Here is a 23,946-nt window from a genome sequence, read left to right as displayed (position 1 = left end):
GCGTCATGGCACAGTATTATTATGTAAAGTGTTAGTGGGGTCTTGTATTTGTGTTGGTTACTTTGTCAATGTGACAGTTCTCTACTTAAGTTTGAGTCGACTGGCTTGACGTCCGTTGGCTGTTGTTGCTTTTTAAATTGTGTTTTGATTGTGTTCCTGTGAATAAAAAAGTGCCTAGCGCCGCTAAAGAAGTTTTCACTTCAAAAAAATGCGTACTAGTACGTCACAATTTCAACTTCTCGTTGACTACATGCAAAAGTAAGTATCTATGTACTTTAACTTTAATTTGAGTTATACAGTCTCCCTAGTTTATAATAATATGATGAAATATTTTAGTTTCAAGTGGTTAGCAAAGTATTTTAAGGTCCCTCTCATCTCATGTGTTAACAGGCATGGTGACCTTAGCAAACCAAATGATGGGCCACACGGAAAGGAACTTAATACACGACGGTGGGCCGAGCTAACACAACTTTTGAACGCGGATGCGACAGGCGTCACTAAAAATACAGATAAGTGGAGAAAGGTATGTGTATAACATATTAAATATATTAAAAACGAGTCACTAATATCGGGTTTGGGGTAATGTCAGGTTTTTAATATATTTAATATGTCTGTGTCTCACGGAAGTTTTGTGTGTATGACCCATTAGCTTTATATTTATAATGTTTTCATTTACCTATTCATTCATCACATTTTTTTCTTTGCATGTACATTTGGTTCGCTCTTCACTGATTTTGTGTGTGTGTGTGTGTGTGCGTGTTGGGTGTGAAGGTGTGGAGTGACCTGAAGAACAATACGAAGAAAAAGGCTGCTCGGATATTCAGAGCTGGAGCAGGAACTGGTGGTGGTCCTGCTTGTACATTAAAATTAAGTGACCTAGAGCAGAGGGTGCTGGCTATAACAGGGACACGGGCAGCTACAGGCATTGTAGAAATTCCGGAGGTTGGCCTGGAGGTAGGGTAATGGGTACTTCATGCTAAATAACAATTTCGGCAGGGTGTGCAGCGTGGCGTCCAAGTAATTTGAGCAGCGTGTACTGAGGCTGCTCCTATAGGCTTGCATTTGTTTACCTAACATGCACGCCGCACACCCCGCCCCGCTGCACGCCCCACTCGAGCGTCCACTCAGGCCTTACACTTAAGGTGACAGTCAATTTCCAACCGCAGCTGCACTACTGTTCATTTTACTATGGAAATTGACAGTAACAGTGATGCGTTAAGTACCAGTAGTGCAGCTGCGGTCAGAAATGGAATGTTACCCTAAGAATAAAATAAAGAGTAAGAACTCCCATACTTAATCCCCTACACAGAGAATGCTGTCCTATGGGAGTTTGTTATTCTTTATTTAATCTTACTCTATGGTATACCTAAATTAAAATATTTTACAGGAAGAATTAACTGAACTGGCTGTACTACCGACACTTGATAATGATGACAGCCCATCTATTTTTATACTACATAATGAGTTTGCTCAACAAACTTGTTCCAGTGAGTTTCCGTATCATTATTACTATGAAAATAAAATCAATGGAATTAATTTAATGCATGTCCTGAGAAAAATTCTAACAACATACATAGTTAACAGTCACCATAGCCTAGCTGGTATTGATTCTGCCTAGAAAGCTGGTTGTCCCGACTCGGTATCCTGGAAAGGGTAGCGGCACAAATATATTTTCTTAATTTATGATGACAATGATTTTATGTGTAACAATTATTGGATTTATATTTTTGTATGAATATTATTGCCCAGTATCAATGTACAGTCAGCAATACTATTTAGTCAGCAATATTACTTAGCAGTTATCACCTTTTCATACAAATTTCTATGCTGGGGTGGTACCTTTTCTCTGCAGCTGACTGTACAGACCAATCTTTCTTTGGCTGTAATTTTGTTACCAAGTATTTATTTTATTGTTTTTATTTTTTATTGCAGATGTTGAAGATTGGAATCGGCCAGGGACATCGGCTCAACCGCCAGTTTTTCCACCCTTACCTGTGGACAGGAATAACCAAGACTTGGCGGGCAGAGAGGAGCATGAAATAGTTAACAGCCCAGGTAGAGTTTTATTTACTAAACCTCATTTAGAAGCAGATAATAAATTTTGCATTTATTGACACATTTTATAGGTGTAAGTACTGCTCAGTAATATTATAGCCCATTGCCCACAACACACTTAAACCCTAATCTTGCAGAGGTGTTCTTTTAACCTGCAATTTATAATAGGTATGAATGTATGTATGTGCAATAAATACTGATTTATCATTACTTTGTATCCTTTAGACAGGAGTGAGGCCGGCGTGACACAGGCGCAGGAGCCTGCGACTCGGGCCGCGCGGATGGCTGCTGGAGGCAGGCAGCACGCGCCGCAGAGTCCTACGCCCTTACCACCTACGCCGCGGCGGCGGCGAACACGTCCGACGCCAACATTCTCCTCTCGTACTCGTACCCAGACACAGTCCGATTTGGCAAGGCAAGCCTTCGTCAGGTCTGACTGTGAATGGCGAAATTTCCAAATGGAGGCAGAGCGGGAGAGGAATAGGTTAAAAGATTTAGAGATAAGGATGCAAGAAAGGTGGTTAGATTGTTTTAGTCAATTGTTAGTATTGGGAAATAGAATTGTAAGTCATTGGGAAAAAAAATAAAAATGTTATAAATGTGTATGTATATTTTTGTTTTACCTATTTAACAAATGATACTTGGTACCTATTTGCAAACATTACACTCTTAAACAATTATACTATGACCGCCTTGATGCAAGTCTTCTAGCTAACTGATCCCGTAGTGCCCTCCCCATTAATAAATCGCTAGCACCTCCATTTTCCAACACCACTTCCTCTCGATGAAATTCTGAAAAGAGTGAGCTCTTCTATAGGTAATTATTTACTTTATACACTAATTAATATTATAAAAATTTAATTTCGAAGTTTTGTATGTTATCCTAAACTAGGTTCCTATCCGATTTCATAAATTCTTTCACCAGTAGGTATATCCATACTATCCATACGAATATTATAGAAGAAAGTCTGTCTGTCTGTCTGTTACCTCTTCACGCTTAAACCGCTGAACCGATTTAGATGAAATTTGGTATAGAGATTGTTTGAATCCCGGGGAAGGACAAAGGGTAGTTTTCATTCAAAAAATCACCCTTTAAGGGGGTGAAAAGGGGGGTCGAAGTTTGTATGGAGAATCAACTCAAAAGGCTGGCAAAAGCTAGTAATATTATAAATGCGTGTCTGTCTGTCTGTTACCTCTTCAAGCTTAAACCGCTGAACCGGTTTAGTTGAAATTTGGTATAGGAGTAGTTTGACTCCCGGGGAAGGACATAGGATACTTTTTATCTCAGAACCCCTTAAGGGGGTGGAAATTTGTATGGGCAATCAATAACCGCTTAACCGATTTAAATGAAATTTGGTATGGTGATAGTTTGAGTTGTGGGGAAGGATATAGAATAGTTTTTATCCCAGAAATCATCCTTTAAGGGGGTGGAACTTTATATGGGGAATCAACAAAACGCAGATTGGATAAAATAATACCTACCTAAATTACTGATTCCATGCAGATGAAGTCGCGGTAAAAAGCTAGTATACTAATAAAAAGGACCTTCGGGATGGGATATAGGCTATTATGATTTATTAACAAATCACACAAATCCTCAAAAGCTTCCTTGCTAAGCCTATATTCTTTAATAAAATTATTCTCACTTATGTGTTGAAGTGGGTTTCTTAATATTTTTCTCATATCGGCTTGATATTTTCCTTGTTCACGTCGTTCGTCTTCATATGCAGCTTTCGCTAACATATCCCATGCCAAATAATGCCTTGCTGACATTATTTACATAAATAATGATAAGAAAATACACTATAACACGAATTCTAATAAGTTTTCACGCTCCAATATGCCAGTGAAATAGATTACTACAGTCGATAACGTATTGCTCGATAGCGTATGTCAAAAATGTGACTCATGGTACCAATTTCTATAGGCAACAGCTACAAACGTTACTCGCTAGCGAGCTAGGTAAAATACCTATCGAAAAGTAATCGCTAGCGTTGAACTCATACTGCCGATTTTTAGTTCTATGAGTGACCGCCGACGGCGCTGTACTATTCTCCATAGAAATCATTTACGCAGTCGCTAGCGAGCAACGTCACTGTAAACTCATGGTAATGGTACTGGTATACCAACCGACCCGAAGAAACAAAAAACTATCCTATCACACTGTGAGATCGTGCCAACCGGACCGGATACGACAAGGCGACATTTCACATTAGAAACGTAAGAACAAACAGTCCTATCGACAAATGGATTGATAATCTTTCGCAAAAAACATGGACGCCATATTTTTTTGCCAGGAAGTTTGTGTTGAAGGATATATTACGTCCCTTCGGAGATAAGCGAGTGTTTTAATGTTTGCTCGCTGGGGGTCCTTGTACAGAATGTATTTATGTGTATAATATGTCAATTGTGATTGCTTAGTCAGTTTTATACCACAATTGCTAAGTCCGCGTAAGCTATTACTATTAGTAAATAAAATTAACTTTCTATTAATACCTAATAAATCAGCATAGCACTAATCATCTGCCCGATCGTTTTGAAGCTACATACCTACTAATAAAACGAATGCACCTAACTATGAGATTTTTAGATCTTTGTTACTTTAGCAAATCCTAATCTTAATATCCTGATCTCAGAAATGCGAGCTAATTAATTAATGAAATAACAATTTACCAAATACTTAAAATAAAATTTAAAACGGATATTAACGTCTCAAATCTCAAAGACCATTAAATATTTTAGACCGACAACTCACATAAGTTTAGCTGACACACCCCGATATGGAAATACCAAAAATAAATGACATTCAAATGTAGTCAAAACATGTTGTTTTAATAATTATAATTTGTAATTCTCTCGTTGAACATGTAACATTTGAATGCCTTCCCGCGGGCCAGGTAAAGGCGTGTCAAATGTTTTGACAGTTGACAGGATTACGATTGACTGCCCAACAATGGGCTTTGACATTTTTTGTGCCCTCGGGATGAAATGGTAATCTTCTGTAAACATTGACAAAGCTTTGTGACTTTCTTACTTATTTTAAGGTTTTAGTCACGTTTGTAAGAAATAAAGGATTAGAGTGTATTCATAGAATTATGATTCTTATGTTTATTTTTATTTATTTCGGATTATTTTACCCTGCGTAAATAGAAACGCATCAGAGGTCCATTTGCTGTTTGTATCCAATGTAAAATAAATTTTATGCGAAATACGTTATGCGTGTCATATCAGCGAGGTTTTTATTCTCACCGCTAAATTCAAATAAAATAAAAATAACCAAAATGCGAAATGCTAAGTTTTAGGCTTAAGAATTATGTACCTATACTATTACTAACTTAGTTTATTACTGTCACGCCATATGTGGGCGCTTTGAGGAAGAAATAGTTAATTTTGACACCAAAGTGACTTACTATGCGTGACCATTAAAACCTAACATCACTTCATCTTTTTCAACAAGGAATGCATCGTTGTATCGAAACTAACAGTTCCCGAACATGTGGGACAATATGGGTAAAACGATGCGCCGAGCTAAAAGCAAAACGCAGATTTCCTTTCGCTAATTTAATAAAATTGATGCAAAACCAAATGGTATTTAACATTTAAACAATTTTATTTTCAGCAGACGGTGTCGCGCACTCTTCAGTCAGTCATAAATTAACTGGTCTCGGAAAGAACTAAAAGCCCAGCGGGAGCTTTAAGTCACCAGCTCACACCTTCACAATCATTATCATTAGTATCATTACGCGTTATTGACTCCAATCACCACCCATTTGATTACGTGTTTGGGCCCCTAATTATTTTGGGCCTCGGATAATCACGGGAAGAAGAGCCTTCGGTAAAAGTGATAGACTTTATTTTAGTAAAGATTATAATCATGGTTGGACTGCTTTTTTAAATTGATTAGTGTTTGAACAAGATAAAGATTAAGAACATGTTAAATGTATGTATGTTTAAATCTTAAAAAAATATTCATAAATACGAAATATTTAGGTTATCAGTAGGCACTAGGCCGAAAAGGGGACTAAATTCAGAACACGCCCAAAAACAAAGAACTCACAACGCACATCGATTACTATTTTATAGTATACTTATGCATACCTATTAACAATGTGATTGCTGGTTATTTTTTATAGTATTTCGTTTTTTTGTAGCCCATATTATCACTCTAATATGCACCAGGTCTCGAGTAGAAAGATAACGGAGACAACGCTAAATCAGATTATACATTTCTTAAAACTTCCTTGATATTTCAAACAAACTCTATAATTAACTTTTCGTATTAAAAAGCTTTGATGTTCACCTCCGACATTTAAAACAGTTCTCAAACCCAAAAAGGCTTTGGTTTGTAGGAAATTACCGTAAGTTACTTTTATTTATTATGCATACTCACAAGTTATTAAGAGTTACGGTAAACGATTTCGGGGAACTCTATCACTTGAATTCCTGGCGATAACCTTTGGGCTAAGACCTTGGATAGCGAAGTTGTTAAATGCTGACATTTGGCTTGAATACTATCAGTATTAAGTTGTTATTTTATTAAATGACATTGTATTTTCATGATTGCATCAAACTAGATGAGATGAGTCTGACGACCGGTCTGGCCTAGTGGGTAGTGACCCTGCCTATGAAGCCGATGGTCCCGGGTTCGAATCCTGGTAAGGGCATTTATTTGTATGATGATACAGATATTTGTTCCTGAGTCATGGTTGTTTCTATGTATTTAAGTATTTATATATTATATATATCGTTGTCTGAGTACCCACAACACAAGCTTTCTTGAGCTTACCGTGGGACTTAGTCAATTTGTGTAAGAATGTCCCTATAATATTTATTAATATTTATTAATATAATATTAATATTAAAAATAACTCTCTATGTAGGAAAGCTATCACGCTACTGTTGCTAGGCTTTTATCGTGGCAACGATAATGATACGTTCTACCAGTAGATATCTACTCACACTTTAAGTACCTACCTACTAAATTAAGAAAACCTACCAGTGTATATTGCCATATTGTAGTATATTCGAACAAATTAATGGTGTTTCGAAAAATAAAATATTTATGTAATACAACAAACAACAAAATTTACTTCTTCTAAACTATAGGTTACACTTTTGACGAAAAACAAAGTAGCTGATGATGATACATATTTGGATTTCATTTTTTATTACTTAAAAATATTAAGGCGTTAAAATTATTTTTAAATAAAGTCTACTTATATTGCCCTGGATGTATGGTTAAGATATTTTAAGGACGTTTTATACAGTAAGAAAAAGTTTCTTAATTAAATTTCTACCAATGCTGACGTAAACAAACAAAAGGGAAGGCTATTCGAACGCCATAAATCTCTCCAGACAGCATCCACCCACAATAAATACAAATACGAACTCTGAACAGTATTTAATTAATTTAGATGTTTGGCCCGGCCGCGATAGTTTGCGCGATAGGCCGCGAGACGCCGGCACAGGAGAACGACAAGAAAGGGCCCACATAAATAATCTTTACAATTAAAGTTTAGGTAGAGAATGCCTTTAGGCATTAAGTCCGCCATTTGTACATTTTATTTGTATTTTGTGCAATAAAGTTTAAATAAATAAATAAAGTTTAGACTTTCTTGCAGTTTAATGTAGGTAGCTATTTTTTTAATTCATCGCGCTTGTTGAATTCATAACTGGTGCTTTTAATTATTATCCCCATTACTAACAATAAGAATAACATGGATATTTGCATGCGTATTTAGAAAAAAAATAGAATCGCTTATTTGTTTGCGTTTGTAACATCTAATAAAGAGCAATGAACTAGCTACTTTGTACGGAAATTTCATTTGAGTGTATTTTCTTGGCGAGAAGAAAAGTTACGACTTGCTATATTGCTCGTTTTGTTCGTTGATTTTTATCTGAAATCCTACACTTCTCTGCTTTCAAAGCCCTAATGATAAGTAACAACTTCGCTATTCCGCATAGCGAATTTCTCACAAGAACTGCTCTGAACGTTTTTGGACGCAATCATTAGATTACTCTATGCCATTCTATGTCCATTATCGGCGCAGGAGCATCAGGTCGCGCATTAAGATGCAGATAAGGAGACAGCTCCTTTCCGCGCTGACCGACTGAACCGAGCGGAATGAGCGAATGGAATGGTGACCTGCGGCTTTCCTTTTGTTTTGACGGTTTAGGTTTCCTATACTTAAAATAACCGACCCATGGCTTTGAGAGGACTTAACTAAGAATTTAGCCGAATCACAATGTCTCAAAAATGTTTGTTTTTTCGAAAGCCTGCTATTATGTTGATGTTTGTTGCATTTAATAAAAGGTCAGCGGAGATTATAAGTAAATACAATGTAACAAAGTGTGATTCTACGGTTGTGAAAAAAAGCAGCCGATCGAAAAAAAATAGTGTAATATTTACATGTAACATATAAATAAGCATATGTATATGTATTATTACATTCAGGCAATTTTCATTTTTATTTTGATTCAGTACTGAACTTAATCCTTAAAAGTAGGTACCTAAATCACAATTGATTGCCTACTGGTACGATACTTTTATATGAACCTATCCAATTCGCCCACTGTAAAATGAGACCGAGATAAAACCTTTAATAGGATTACGTTTGAATTTCCATATAATTGGTGCTCCAAATACCGTAAAATGGGGTGAGTAGGGTTCGCGGGGAGAGTTGGGTTATGAATGGGGAGAGAAGGGATGAAAGGGGGGTGAATATGGGATTTTAAGGCTACTGCTACAAAAATAATGTATTCCAATTTAAAATGGAGCTATAGTAATACTCATAATAAAAAAAACGATCCAATAATCTTCCAAAATCACCTTTGTATGAAAACTCAACTCACCCCAAATACGAAGGACTACGGGGTGAGATGGGATTTCCTGTTTATCGTCAAAGTTATGAATGGAACTACCCAAAATAAAATAAAAACTAAAATACAAACGTCCGGAACACTTATTATATACATCATTCAGTTTGCATATGTAAAAATAAAATGTTATCGAGGTTTGAATGTCAGTTTTGCACCTACTCACCCCATTTTACGGTACTATGTGTTCGACTGATTTCCCATCCACATGACTCTCGATATTAAACTGTCAACTGTATCCAGCATGTGATAAGATTTATTTTAGAATGGCATGAGTTTAAAACGTAAAGGATATTAGAATATTATTTGAATGGGATCCTAACCTGTGATAAGGTTTAGAGATTTGAGTGATAAGTATGCGCACAGATTCTAGTTCAGTTTACAATATGATCGTAGATTTCGATAATGCATGAATTTATGTAAACACATTACATGATTGGCTCGTTATTTTAACTTATCTAAACCTAAACTCATTTTCTCATTCAGGCGATAAATGTTGCCTGTCATCGATTAAGCCGACGTGTTTTTAGGATCCAATACTCGTTCAAAATATAAAAGTTCTGTAATCGGTACATCTTTAAGAAATAATAATGTGCTCATGCGTTTAATATTAACACAGTACTTGTTGTAAAAGGTACACTTGTATTGACTGAATTTCTCTCTGTATATTTTAGGTATATTAGCAACACAAAGTCTCGATTGCAGCAATAAAATAACATATTTACACAGTACAATAAAACCTAATTTAAAACAGCCAGTTACTCCCACGGAACAAATCGAACTCGACGACAATCGATAAGCCGGTAATATCGATATAGAATCGATTGCCCATAATCGGCTTAGTCGATTGCTAAAGGTAATTTCATTTGGAGGCATTGTCGTGAGGGATCTTTGCTTTGGGATGTTATTACTTTCGTACGAAGCTCATTGCTTGAGTCTAACCAGTGTAGAAAGATCTCTAGATGTCTAGCAACAAATGTGAGTTCGTAGTGCACACTTATGCTAGTACAAAAGAGGTAGCACTCGTTAAGAAATCAGTGTTGTCTTCGACGGGAGATCGAAATTTGTGCACACATAATGATAAACATAGATAGACCCATTTCAATAGAAAATTCTGTGAGATAAGACCTTTCTTAGGTGGCAGTGTGGACAATTGAATTTTGACTCAATTGTTGTCTACTTAACATTCGTTGATTATAATCATGTACACACCTATGAAGATATGAATGGAGATTTGTTTATAGAAATTAGAATTGGGATTAAGTTCAGTGTTAGTTAAGGGCATTATAATATTTATGTGTATGACGACGTGCACGTAACTTGTGCCTCTACATATATTTTTTTAACACAAAGAAGTCCACAAAGCACTTTAAGGATATGCGCGCATTACGGATTTCTGCCGTGCGTTTTTTATCCGCAAAATCTATGAAATATGGAACCTCCTTGAAGTGCGCGCATTGCGGAAAATAATCCGTATGCGGATAAATCTGTGGTTTAATTGCTGCAAATTGGTTGCAAGTACAAAGTGCAAAGTTAAAATGTAATTGAAGTGTCAAAATTAAATTCCTATTAAAAAAATGACCGGAAAATAAGGAAAATCAGGCTCCTAATTAGTAAGGTTTTATTGTTTTAAACGCGAATCCTAACCGATTATATTCCGTAATTGACCCATAGTTAAAGTTAACAGTAAATACATACAACAATTAATCTTGCACTGCAACCCGTATGTTGTGAACAAAAATAATGCTGCATCATTAGAGAGCGTTACCCGATCCTCTCTATTTACAAACCAGTAACTTTCAAAACCGCTTATATCCATACTAATCCTTCTTCCAAAACGTAACTTGTCGCTAAAAACATAAAGTCGAATTTACTGTTACAGTTAGTGAAAATTTACGGCTTTATTGAAACGGAAGCGAACAGTGCATTTCCAGGACTATATTTAGAAGGCAGGTACGGATGCGTTTAGTACTGTTTGTGCATTAGACTATTTACGTAGTCCGGTCAATTAGATACGAATACCGTGGTAATTACTGCCAGATGGAGTAATTAAAATAAACGTATAAATAAACCTTTTTTTATATAGGTACATACATACTATGCAGCCCGCATTACCTAAAGCTTTATTAGTGCGCAAATAAGTATCATTAAATGATTTAGTAGTAGTAGTAGTAAACTCTTTATTGTACAAAAAGACATATCAAAAATAACATACAATTAGTAAGAAGTACAAAGGCGAACTTATCCCTTTGAGGGATCTCTTCCAGTTAACCTTTGAGTAGATGAGAGGAGAAAGTGAAAAGAGGGTGACAAATGCAGCAAAATGTACAACAAGGTACCAGAAAGATAAAGGATATAAATACATACAAAATTTATAGGATAAACATACATATATTACACAAAAAGGAATGGGGAAAATACACTAAAAATTGGAAAGAATTAGAAGGATATAAAGCAACTATACAATAGAAATATAGACAAATTAATCAGTCAGATCAGATAACCATAGTTTCTTTAACCTCTCCTTGAACGACGCAACCGATTGTGCCTGCCTGACCGAAACAGGCAGCTCATTCCACAGCTTCACTGGACGCACTGCGAAGGACTTGTTGTATCCTCGAGATTTGTGAGGAGGGATGGCAAGTGATAAATTCGCGCTCGAACGCAGACGGTGGCCACTGCCTTCAGCCAGAAATTGAAATTTTTGAGAGAGGTATAAAGGAGAAGAAGGTGTAAAAAGAACATTAAAGAGAAGAGAAAGAGTGTGAAGATCTCTACGGCGGCGGATTGGAAGCCAATTGAGTTTTTGACGGTAGTAAGACACATGATCGTACTTCCGTAGGCCGAAAATGAATCTTATACAGACATTCTGTAAGCGCTCTAACTTGTTCAGGAGTTCTTCTGTCATGTCCAGATTCACAGCGTCGCCGTAGTCGAGTAAAGGCAGTAACAGTGACCGAGCCAGCATGGCTTTGGTATCAAGTGGAAGAAAGTTCTGAAGGCGCCTTAAAGAATGGAGAGATCCAAACAGCTTTTTGCTCAATTCAGTGACATGAGGCGCCCAGGAAAGTGTCTGATCCATGGTGACCCCTAGATTTTTAACAGTGCGTGAGAAAGGAATTGGTATACCATCAAAGAAAATTCTAGGTTCCACCTGCTCAGACAGTATGGAGATGTAATGTGGACTTCCCAAAACGATCGCTTGCGACTTCATGGCGTTGACTTTTAAACCGAAAGATGAAGCCCACAAACAGACGGAATCTAAATCGGCGTTAATTTGGTTTACGAGGGAATCGAAATCATCAAGGTTGGCAGCTGAATAAATTTGCAGATCGTCTGCGTAAAGGTGGTAAGAAGATTTTAATGACTTTGTAATGTTATTTATAAAAATGGAGAAAAGCAATGGAGAGAGAATACCCCCCTGGGGGACGCCAGAAGAAAGTTCACACCAATCAGAAAGATTATCATCAACTCGAACCCTCTGACGCCTCCCAAAGAGGTAGCTGCGAAACCATCAGGACAATGAAGTGGGTGCAACATTAAAAAGATTTAAAAAGGCTAGAAGAATGTCGAAATCAACTGTATTGAACGCGCTGCTAAAGTCTAAGAGAACCAAAACGGTGATCTTTTTATTTTCTATATTAAAGCGAATGTCGTCGGTGACTTTAACAAGAGCAGTGGTGGTGCTATGCCCGGGGCGGAACCCATGATTTAACCCCTGATTTAGGGCGTATCATTAAGTCGGTATATAAATATAACATACATATATGTTAACTATTTTATATAGTAAGTAAAAATACAGATACCTATCCAGTAAAAAATACGAAGTATGTAATAAAGAAGAACTAGTGAAATAGATATCTTAAACGAAATAATATTTAGTACCTATACGTAATAAAGTAACTTTATTGGTTTCCTAGTTGTACCTATAGGCTAAGTACAGTCTGTAATACTGTTTAAGATTCAAATAAAGTAGCACTGTTTCGCATCCAACATATTATTAGACTTAATAAAATGTATACTTTTCTTTTACTACCTACCCACTTTCGTACTATGTATCCAGTTTTGTTACGAAGAAGTCGCACATTTTAATTTTACAGTTATAACTTATATGCAATACAATAAAATATATCAACTAAAACGGTACCTTATTTCAGTAACCTTAAAAAAATATACCTTTGTTCTTATGAATAAGGTTCATAATACGAATGACGAGATTTGCAATCGTTTGTGGTCACAAGAAATTACTCACGCAACCCGCTAACCATCTCTGTGTTTCCGTGTTAAAATACCGTAAGGAATTATAGGTGTTTATATATATCATATTTCCCTATACCTGTACAAAAGAAGTGCTGTTTAGGCAGATTTTTATGCTCAAAAGGGAGGAATAACCCTGACTAATTAATTTACCCCCAATTATTAGTGTAAGTATACCGCAGAAAATTTTATTTGCGGTACACTTATGGGATCACTTCGGTCTTGCAAATCAGTTTTAAATTTGTTTTTATAAAGGAACGTTTTGAATATAATACGGTTTTTGAACTTATGGTCAAACCCAGAACTAGAGCTACTTTTGTAAAATGAAATGTTACCGTTTTCGAGAAGACATTAGACAAACAGACATAGGTACTTACACGACACACAGTAATGTTCTATTAACTATAGTGTGACCACATACATATCGTAAATCATATAAAAAAATTTTCAACAGAATAAAAAACGTGTTTCTTACTAATACTGGTATAAAACAGTATTAGCTTAATCATTTATACACCTACTGAATGCGTAGGATTGATCCTGCTCACGTCTCCTGAATCATCCTATATACGTTTCACGTCAGTGGGCGTAACTTAGATCCTTCTGGATGTAAGGCTACGTAGATGTAATGCGATCCTCATTGTCTAATGCCTGCCATTAACGAGTACGCGTGGAACGGGACGTACGACGCCATATTTATTCCGTAAACTGATACTTTGCCGTTTTCTGTTATTGGGATCTTACACTTTGCGGTACACCTTTTATTTCATAAGGATCTCGAAAAATTTTGGCAAAAATTGTTTCAGTTTTATCTCGTTTTTAATTTATCTTTGACTAGGTTATAGTTTTGTTTACTGAAATATATTGATGCTTCATTATTATGATTTTACTAGTTTATAAGAATACTCCACTAGATTGCATCTAATCAAACGAATAGGTTGTTATGTAGGTTCCTTATAATTTTATGTAGCGGCTTAATTTACGATTTATTTATTTCCAACTTTATTGCACATCAAAAAAGGTACAAAAGGTGGACTTAATAATCATGGCGTTCTCTATTAGTTAACCCTATGGTTGCCATAGGGTTTTAGTGTGTCTAACCAAAATTACTTGCTCACAACGCAGTTTTTTAGTTTTTCCTTGCCAAAGCACTCCATTATAAAACACTCCGGTAAAGAAAGAAAGAACAGGTTGACATTTCGCCCCCGACGCCTGCAAACAAAGGCGTTTTAAACATTCCAAAGGGGGTATTGAGAAATTGAATTGAAGGCAGGTTCATTCACAAAAATGTACATCAGTAATGAGGTAGGGGCCCGCTAGGGGACACGTAGATTTCCCACCCACGGTGAAATAAGTGTAGAGGAATGCCTGGTAATTGCACCAAAATTGTACTACGAAACATTGTGCATACTGAATCTAAGAACAAAGACTTACCTATTGTTTATTTACCTAAGTTGGTTATTAGAATTACCCAGCTGGTTAAGAAAATTGTTTTATTATTTAGATGATTTTGTTCTGCAAAGAAAAATCATTTTAAAATCAACCAAAGGTAAGCTTTTCGTATACTTGTATGTAAAGCCGACCACTGACTAACAGTTCACCGGACGATATCGACCGGTCAGTTGTTCGGAACTGTCAAATTTTTGTTCTAACTGACAGGCCGATATCGTCCGGCGACCTGTTAGTCAGTGGTCGGCTTAATAGATTGTTTAATAAGTTTAGATATAATGGGTCTAAAATAGCCAAGTCAATGCTTTTTGACATGCTTTCGTACATACATACTTGTTTTTTTTTTTTTTGGCAAGCCCTGTAACTCTAACAACATGACAGAGTTTTGACGTATGAATCCGCAGCTTGAATAGAAGGACTTGCCGGTTTTTAAAGATCTTATAACGCCTCATTAGTGTGTAACTATGCGTTGCGCTCTCATGAGTCAACTCTATGGGAAACATTGCCTTGCGACATTGCCGTACTGTATGTACATTGTACATACTACATATTAGCAACAAACTCCATTGACCAATTGTAGAACTTATCCCACTGCAATAAGGTTGACACATGGGCAATTAACAGCGACAAAGCAGCACCAATTTTAACTGATCACAGGTGAACTCTATTTCTTTGGAATAAGGTATAAGAATTGTAAGTTAACAGTGTCAGTGGTGCACCTACGCCATCAGGACTCCATGTGACAAATCTCCGGCGCTCGCATGATTTATGTCTAGTTAGCGCGGAGACGGGATGTCAAATTGTTATTTATTTCAATCCCGGTTATCGTCGCGACATGGTGACAAAGAAAGCGGGAAAGAGTAGTGCAGCGACACAAGCTTGCAAGTTTCGTGGTAGTACTATTAGTTAGTCTGTGGTTTCGTAGCAGATGCCTACTGAACTCGCTTAGGACAGGTGCGTAGCGATGACACTATACTTATTAGGGTGAAGCAAGACCAGCGTAATTTTGTGAGTTATGAGACTTGTGAGGTTGTGACTGTTGTGAGCTGCGTAATTTCTGCTGTCGGCAGACAACTTATTTTGCGTCATCTTGGTTCACAACCAAACAGGCTTTTTGCATATAACCGAATGCAGCAGAAATTGAGCATCCGAAATTATGCAACTCACAATTGAAAAAAATAAGCTCGTCCTTACCTTATTTTCGTAATAAAGTTTCAGGAATCATCACCTAAATCAACTAGACCCGCTTCCGCTCCTCTCATCACACTGCACGCGTCCCTCACAAGTCAGGAGTAATAAATAAATAATTAATAACAATAACGCCCTCAATCACGGCAAGGGCACTGCTCCTGCACATAGGGTTGATTTAAGAGCGCTATTACATTTCGGCGTTGAGCGAGTTTAGGTATTTTACGCGCTGCGGCAGGCCGTGCGAGCTCAGTACGCCGATCCCTTCTACCACGCTCGCACTACAATGATGGATTAAACATTCTTGATCCTTCGCGAAGCATATTGAAATCAACCATAACAACACTAACTGTACTTAACTTTTAAAGTTCTAAAACTGTTATTTGGTAAGTACGAAAATACTAAATGCAGTGCAAATGTCATAAATTACGTCATCTATTTTTGACGATTTTTGACCCCCCCCCCCCCCCCCACCCCTCAAATCATCCAAAAATCAAGCTTCGGATGAATCTGTTTCCTCCTACGTCATGTTACCATCATCCGATGTCCAGACCCCCCCCCCCACTCCTCCCATTTGAAACGACGTAATTTATGAATAGCCCCATACTTGTACTTATGAAGGTATATTACTCGAAAGAAATTATAGGTACCTACTCGCTTATTTACATGTTTCGTCATTGCATTTGGTACCTATAGGTTGTAAAGTTTGTATCAACGAGGGTTTAAAAACGAACTGGTACTGAGGATCTGATGATGATTAAGGTGGTCACGGATACCAATCAACCATGTAGTAACATGATTAGGCTCGTTTGATTCGTCTCAACAAGATCTTTGACACTGAAGATACACAGGGTCTGATGATGGAGCTGGAAGGTGGCCACGGGTACCAGTCTATCATGTAACTAAACAACTTCGTGTTTGGGCTCGTTTGATTCGTCTCAACAAGATCTTTGACACAAGACAGTACTCAGGCTCTGATGATGGAGCTGGAAGGTACCATTACCAATCAACCATGCAACTAAACCACATCGTGTTTAGGATCGTTTGATTCGTCTCAACAAGATCTTTGACACTAAGTGATACTCAGAGTCTGATGATGGAGCTGGAAGGTGGTCACCGGTACCAATCAACCATGCAACTAAACCACTTCGTGTTTAGGCTCGTTTTATTCGTTTCAACAAGATCTTTGACACAAGATAGTACTCAGGGTCTGATGTTGGAGCCGGAAGGTGGTCACCGGTACCAATCAACCATGCAACTAAACCATTTCGTGTTTAGGCACGTTTTATTCATCTTAACAAGATCTTTGACACAAGGTAGTACTCAGGGTCTGATGATGGAGCGCGAAGGTGGCGACGGGTACCTGTCTATCATCATCAGCTCCATCATCAGACCCTGAGTAGTATCTTGTGTCAAACATCTTATTGCGACGAATCAAATGAGCCCAAACACGAAGTGGTTCAGTTACATGGTAGACTGGTACCCGTGGCCACAGTCCAGCTCCATCATCAGACCCTGAGTACTAACTTGTGTCAAAGATCTTGTTGCGACGAATCGAACGAAGCCAAACACGAAGTGGTTTAGTTGCATGGTTGATTGGTACCGGTGACCACCTTCCGGATCCATCATCAGACCCTCAGTACTACCTTGTGTCAAAGACCTTGTTGCGACAAATCAAACGAGCCCAAACACGAAGTGGTTCAGTTACATGGTAGACTGGTACCCGTGGCCACAGTCCAGCTCCATCATCAGACCCTGAGTACTAACTTGTGTCAAAGATCTTGTTGCGACGAATCAAACGAGCCCAAACACGAAGTGGTTTAGTTGCATGGTTGATTGGTACCGGTGACCACCTTCCGGCTCCATCATCAGACCCTGAGTACTATCTTAAGTCAAAGATCTTGTTGAGACGAATAAAACGAGCCTAAACACGAAGTGGTTTAGTTGCATTGTTGATTGGTACTGGTGACCACCTTCCGGCTCCATCATCAGACCCTGAGTACTATCTTAAGTCAAAGATCTTGTTGAGCCGAATCAAACGAGCCCAAACACGAAGTGGTTTAGTTGCATGGTTGATTGGTACCGGTGACCACCTTCCGGCTCCATCATCAGACCCTGAGTACTATCTTGTGTCAAAGATCTTGTTGAGATGAATAAAACGAGCCTAAACACAAAGTGGTTTAGTTGCATGGTTGATTGGTACCGGTGCCCACCTTCCGGCTCCATCATCAGACCCTGAGTACTATCTTGAGTCAAATAAATACATATAGAATGTCAGGTCGTTTCAAATATTTTTAATCCTGTCCGGTAGTTTATTAAACTGTACCATTATAAATTATAATACTATAAAAACGGTGCTAGGATCAAAGTCTCTCGTTGCGGTTTACACGCACACAGTATAGCGTTTTACACGGCGCCCGCCGCACACAATGATAAAAAACCTCGTCGTCGCCGTTGAAAATGTGCGGAGCCGACCGACACACGTCCTGCCTCTACAAGCTCTGCCGCGGCACTGAGCTGGCGCAGCGCGCGTCATCGGTAATATAGAGTAGTTTTCAAAAAATTGCCAAAAAATTATAGTAGAATTTCATAAACACTAATGTATACCAACAGTATAAGCAAACGTTGCAGATTGCTTGAGTATGAAAATGACTTCGATATTAAGTAGATTTTCGTAGGAATTGACACTTGTTTCGGAGAGAAAATCGAGTTCGTTTTACTTTGATTTTCTCTTTCTCAAAGGTATGTAGGAAAAATATAGTTTGATATGCCTAAAGTACAGGGTATTAGTAATACAAAATAGCCAGGTTTAGCAGAGTAAAATTCTCAACATTTCCAAATAAGAGCTCGCCATTCAGTGCTTCACGGGGTTTTTCGGAAACGACCATCAGAAAAAAAATCATTACTAATTTAATAAGTCCTTTTTCTAATATTTACAACGACATTTATAAAGATAAGAAGACGCTTTTACTGGAACAAGTACTCATTGTTTCTAATAATGAGCGCAAAGTCCTGAATTTCGTCGACTAGTATCATCAATTTTGCATTATTTCGACTTTTCTTGTAAGAGCGCTCTTAATGATGAGATAGTTCTCTGCTGATGAGGCCACACTGTTCTCAATAGGTATGACAAATTGTATTTTGAACATACCTATGACTTTATCGGTAGGTACGAAATGATTTATGAATTTTATGGAACGCAGAAGTTTCATTCTGATAATAAGCGCCGAATAAGGCTTAAGTTCGTACCTTAATAATTATGTACAAGCTACAAAGTTCAATGAAACAAGGCCCAGGTCGCAAAAATGTTGTACTAGGAGCTATAATTTTAGCTTATTGTCTATTTATCTAATTATTTTACCTACCTACAACAGTAAAAACAGTAACTCTCGCTCATTCCGCCTATCCCTAATCTCTATGTGATGTGTGAAATATTTTTGCATCTCTTTTCACACATTTTCCATATATAGGGATATTTTTGGTTTCAATTCGTATGTGATGATGATAAATGAAAATATATGTTAAAATAAACCTGACAATAAAATATATCTTATTCATTGTACCCCATAACCTCAGTTTACCTTACTTTTAGATCTTTATTTCCTTACTTAAATCCGTTATACAGTCCGAACGTTCTCATTCCGTCCGTACTAAACAACAGTTGCAGACACTCGGTCGTAGCCGGTAATCCACTTACGAACAAAAATGTAGTCTGCCAGATAAATCAGGATTTAGCGGCTGATCGATGTGCAGGACTATTGGCCTGTGAGGCTTTCAAAGCAAGACTTAGCACACAAAGATGAGCGAAATTACGTTCGGATGTACTCGTAGTGAAAAGGGTGGGTTTGAAAGCCCTTACAGGATTTAATACAGATAGTTTGTAAGTTGGTAGTTTTAAAATTTGTTGCAATTGGTTGACAAATTGAGTTGAAATATAATATTTCAAACTTTAGCGTTTTGAACACATATTAACTCACATTTATAGACGACTATCGCGAATTTATTTATCGCGATAGACCCGTCTATAAATGTGAGTTAATAAATTGAGTTGAAATTTGGCATAGGTATTTGTAAGCAAAAGAGATGCAAAATTACGTTTAGATGTTGCGGTGAAAAGGTTTAAGGGACATGTTCTTAAAGGCCCTTACAAGTTGCAATTTCGCCTGTAATTTGATCGCTCCAAATTAGCTTGTACCTAATACATATAGGTACCTATATGATTCAGTTATAAATTGCCATATTACCTACTTGTAAGTAAAAGAGATATATCAGGATTTAGAGGCTAGTGGCTGATCGATGGGCGAGACTATCTCTCTGTGTCTGTGAGGCTTTGAAACCAATGCTTGATGAAAGATAAGCAAAACTACTGAAGATGTTGTGAAAAAATATGTTCTTAAAAGCTCTTCCAACTTGCAATTTTGTCTGTAAGTTGATCATTTCAAAACAGCTGTACCATGATTGAGCTGATATTTTCCAAACCTACTCGTGTCATCATCATCTTCCTCGAGTTGTCCCGACTTTTTGCCACACTCATAAAAGCCTCGGATCCACAAATCTGTTCCTCTATTTGTATGTAACTTGTGAATAACTGGCATTTCGGTATTTTATTGACCTTTACTACCTACTACTTCTCTTTTATTTTACTGTTTTAATTGATTGAAATTGGAATAGGTACTTTTTTCCTTGAGGTATTAAGGTTGGGAGAGAACACCGACTAATTCTGGCCGATTACACATATTATAGTTAAAAAAAACCGGTCAAGTGCGAGTCGAACTCGCGTCCCAAGGGTTCCGTACTGCACACATTTTCGAACGAGCGAGCAAAGCGAAGTTTTTAAGTAGGTACATTCAACTGTTCACTCAATTGTTCCACACACGGCTGGCTAGGGGCACGCCCCGGCTTTTCCGTGTTTTTTAACTGAGCCATAAGAGGATAGTTACGCAATATTTCTTTTAATTTTGTTCAAGTATTGTGCAAATTTCAATTTCATTGGTCCAGTAGTTTTTGAACTAACTACTTAAAATTTAGTCGGCAAGAAGTTCTACGAAGACGCACTTGTACTTTTCGCAACTATAAGCTAAGCTTGTTTGGTTTAGAGCAAAAGTTTAGAATGTGCCATCTCCTCCATCGTCATCAAATTTCTTTGGCGTTTTCACTCCTAACAGTGGAGTGTCGAAACACAGCCATTAAGCCGACACTGGTGTCAAGTATGGACATGAATAAACAATAAATAATGTTGTCACAACATTCCATAAGCATCGATAACATAATAAATTATTTTTAATACAAAAATATCTAACTACATGGTCACCCGATATGGGTAGCACAGTTAAACCAATTTAATCTGGATATTAACTAACCAGGCAGTTTTCATATACTTACGAGTATGAATCAGGATTACTGAAAGTGCATATAGACAGGTACCTACCTACCTACTGGACTTTGGAAATTTATACCTAAACATATACCAGAACAACAACATAGAGGTGATTTGGCGTTTGTCAATGTACGATTGTCATCTTGGCTAGGCCCGGCCGCCGGAGGGCCTACCGCCAACATCTAAAAATCGAAACTGCCCTTCTATCGCTCAAATATACTTTTTTGGCGGTGGTAGGCCCTCTGTTTTAACACGTAGTATGTCTAGTATGAACACTGGTTAAGTATGGTGGTGACTGAGGGCCTACCGCGAAGCACGTTCGTCGTGTTGCCTCCCTGTCACACTTACGTACGAATTTACAAGTGGAACAGAGAGGCAACACGTCGAACGTGGTTCGCGGTAGGCCCTCTGGTGACATGCGCACCCACAGCTCACAGCCTACGTGTTGTTGTCGAGTATCGATAGTATCGCATGATCGATGCGACACGACTTTAATGTCGATACTCTTATACGATTAGCTTATAGATTCGGCAGTTTTTTCGATATTGGCGGTAGGCCCTCTGTTTAACATGTAGTGAAAATACTGGTTGAGTATGATTATTTATGTGTGGTGGCTGGTGACATGCGCACCCGCAGCCTACGTGTCGTTGTCGAGTGTCGATGGTATCGCGGGATCGATGCGACACGACTTTATGTCCATTACTCTTATAGAATATGTTATAGATTCGGCAGTTCATTTTGGGAATAACCACACTAACCCTTACGCATGTAACCTTGACGCGTTTTTGTAAATGGCGCTACGCATATATAAAATGTAAGAGCATATGTAGTACTTACCAATGGTAAATAAGTATGTAAATAATGTCATTTTACTGCGATTTTAACTTCGTAGCGTATAATTTATCAAATTTCGTATTTTCGTATTGCTGGCCTGGGCAAAGGCCTTACCTGTCTTCCGCGACTCGTCACCGCTTTATCCTGCCGGTGTATCATGGATGGTTTTATTCACGTAATAAAATAACTGTCACTTTTTAACACCGCGGGATAGCAAGTGACGGACATCGTTTTGTCACGCTGTCACATAGACAAGAACGACCATCATATCCGTACAGATCTTTTCGCCATCTCCATTTTAGTCTACCTCTGCCTCGGTCGATCTGGGGTGCCCATTCGATCGTTATGTACATACCTAGGTCCATCTTTCCGAATGCATCTTCTTCTTCTAAGTCGGTCCTTCACTGCTGAGGATCGTGACTCCGCTTGCTAATTTTTCCTATGGCAGCTCTCCACTTCTCCCTGTCGGTTGTTTGTGGAAGGCGTTGCTTAGTGTGATGTCCATCTGGGCGGATATTTGGTCACACCATCTCATTGGACTTGGTCTTCTAGGCCGTCTGCCGTCCACCTTTCCCATCACCACAAGTCTCTCCAAGTTGTCACGGTCTCTGCGAGCTATGTGATCGAAGTATCTTAGTACTCGTTGAAAACAGATGGTGAATAGTCTAGGTTCTGAATGCATAGCAGACGTGTGAAATAAATATCCTAAAAATGTATTAGTTGATAAAAAAAGTTTCCTATCCATAATTTTTAATTAATCTACGTTTATTGCTTCATTTTTCGTTCACATCGCCTTCATACGTCCATCAACGATGGCAAGTACGGCAACTCATCCAAACATCTGTCCAATACTTGTCACCTATACAACGGTTCAAACACAAGTTTATTAAAGCAGCAATGCATTCCAAATTCAACATAAACCCGAAATCGTTACGATTTTGATACACGGTGATCAGTTTTTTGGTAAAGTCTCAATTTCACACTTAATTTCAAAATTGAACTTTATTTATCAATCCAAAAGCTTGATTATCAAGTGCAGTGACTGTCGAAGCCACTTATTCCCATTAGTTGCATCAGCGCGGACGAGTCTGCTTCTCGAAAGAAACATTTTAATTTGACCTCAAGACCCTTAGCGCCACTTGCACCATCCCACTAACCCGGGGTTATCCGGTTAACCCTTTACCAGGCTGACAGTTCAGAAATGACAATCGAATGTCAGTCTTACTGATCGAAAATAGAATACATGTTTGAAGTGCCACATGTGGGAAATATATATCCTACAGCCTGGTAAAGGGTTAACCCAGTGTCGAATTGTAACTGGTAACCATGGTAACCCCGTTAGTTGGATGGCCCTTAGAGGCTAACCGTAATCGGAATGAGTATAAATACTACCTACTGTACTACACTGTATTATACTGGTTCTCAATAGTCTCCAAGTTGCTCTTGCTCTTTAGGCAGTTGGAACGAAGCAAGGAGTCATGTATGGGAACATTTGTCTGCGGCCCGTAGCCATATATCAGCCGATAGCATCTGTGACAGTCTGTTTGTTTATTAATATTTTTATGGTGGCCCAATGACAGTCTGTGGAATGTCGTTAAGGATGTTTTTATTGATTGTGCTCGGTTACCAATTTTTAATTTTTGTCGTAAATTGATACTACAGGTGCTTAATTAAGTATCTTATACGGATGCGACTTTTTTATGTGGCAAGTGAGCACATAATATTACGGTGACTGCAGGTTCTACATAGTTAGGTAAAGTACCTTATATATTTCTTAAGTATTGAAACAAAGATCGAACACAATGTATATTTTTTAAACCTGAATATTTGTCCGTGGTCTACCCCGACAATAAACTTACTATTTTGGTTCAGGTCCTAATCCTAATATATTTGTTTACCAGTTAATTGGT

Source organism: Cydia splendana, chromosome 12, assembly GCF_910591565.1.
Source record: "Cydia splendana chromosome 12, ilCydSple1.2, whole genome shotgun sequence".
Classification (NCBI taxonomy): domain Eukaryota; kingdom Metazoa; phylum Arthropoda; class Insecta; order Lepidoptera; family Tortricidae; genus Cydia; species Cydia splendana.
Note: the sequence above shows the minus strand (reverse complement) of the source record.